Here is a 1,451-nt window from a genome sequence, read left to right on the forward strand (position 1 = left end):
TCATGGTTGGAATGTCATCAGGTGCATTGTTTCAACATTTAGAATTGTTCTTGTCCTTGAAGGCCACTGTAGCTTCTGTTATTATTCTAAAGGGTTGGGGTTACCCAGGGAGCGTTGCATTCTAGAACTTTTATATATGTATACGTTTTATAGCTGAAGAAACATCGCCATCTAGTGAAACCTCGCGAGACTTGCACCTGAAACCACGTGAATCCGGGTAGTTTGCGTCAGCTGATCACAACACGGAAGTAAAGCAGAGAGCAGCAGAGAAGCGACCTGCTAGTGCCATGAGTCCAAAGTTTAATTTGATTTTTAAAGTATTTATGAACAAGTTTACGGATATTTAACATTTCCGAGTGACCGTGAAGTCAAAAAGCTCTCGTTCTACCTCTGTAAGTATCGCGAGAACTCATTGATGGTTGATAAAAGCCAGTTTGTGATTCAAATACTGAATTAAGTTGGTCTTTTTCGCATGTTTGCATTCACTCTCAGACTAATTTAGTTATAACAGGAGGATGTAAACGTATCATAAAGAGCCATTCTTGTAAACGTAAGATAAAACCCATCTTTACATAGTCTGGCTTATGTAGTATTTTAGGCCTATTACAATTTTTATATGGTTTATATTTTATTTACAAGTGTTTTCACATTCACTTCCAGAGTAATATAGCTATTTTTTTCATTTCGTCAAACTTTTATTTATCCTCCAGAGACCAATTGAGGGGTGACCCTCATTTAAATACATTCATATCCTTTGGCCAATTTAAACAGACTATCTTGGATCTGCCAAACACTACTTGTAACTGTTTTAATTAGACTATATTGTACTTTATGCCTTTTAATTGCTGTCACTCTTCCCCACTCTGTAAATGTTTCAATCGTTTTGTTTTTTCTTCTCTTCACTTGTTGTGTATTTGATGTTTTTGCATTGAATATTTTGTTTGTATTGTTGTTTTGAATTTGTTTTGACGCGACGTCATTGAAAATGAGGGTCACCCCTCAATTGGTCTCTCGAGGATAAATAAAAGTTAAATGAAATGAAAATGAAATTTACATTGACGACGAGTTCAAAACAAATTCAAAGGAAAAACAACAATACATACACAATATTCAATGCAAATACATCAAATACATAACAACAGGTGAAGAGAAAAAAAAACAATTGGAACATTTACACAGTGGTGAAGAGTGGCAGCAATTAAAATGAAATGGGTGAAAGTACAATATAGCCTAATTAAAACAGTTACAGGTAGAGTTTGGCAGATTTAAGATAGTTTGTTTAAATTGATTAAAGGATATGAAGTTATTTAGTTTAATTTGTTGCTGTAAGTTGTTCCAGGAGTCGGGGGCACTGAAGCTAAAAGCTGAAAATCTTTCCCAGCTCAGACCGGGCTTGTGGGACATAAAGCATAAGCATGTCAGTGGAGCGGGTCTGATAAAGCCCATTATAA

The 1,451-nt window shown here is 35.4% G+C and overlaps 1 protein-coding gene across 3 annotated transcripts in view; it reads left to right on the forward strand.

Moving 5' to 3' along the window:
* Positions 1-254: 254 nt before the first annotated feature.
* Positions 255-1,451, forward strand: part of pex7 (peroxisomal biogenesis factor 7) — a 55,947-nt gene continuing 54,750 nt past the window's right edge. For 2 of the 3 annotated variants that reach the window (XM_080054313.1, XM_080054315.1), the window contains exon 1: positions 263-392. The gene's annotated coding sequence lies outside the window, so the exon portion shown is untranslated. Of the gene's footprint in view, positions 393-1,451 lie in introns of all 3 variants that reach the window. The other variant, XM_080054314.1, reaches the window with a different exon arrangement.

Source organism: Ammodytes marinus (genome assembly GCF_949987685.1).
Source record: "Ammodytes marinus genome assembly, contig: scaffold_151, whole genome shotgun sequence".
Classification (NCBI taxonomy): Eukaryota; Metazoa; Chordata; class Actinopteri; order Uranoscopiformes; family Ammodytidae; genus Ammodytes; species Ammodytes marinus.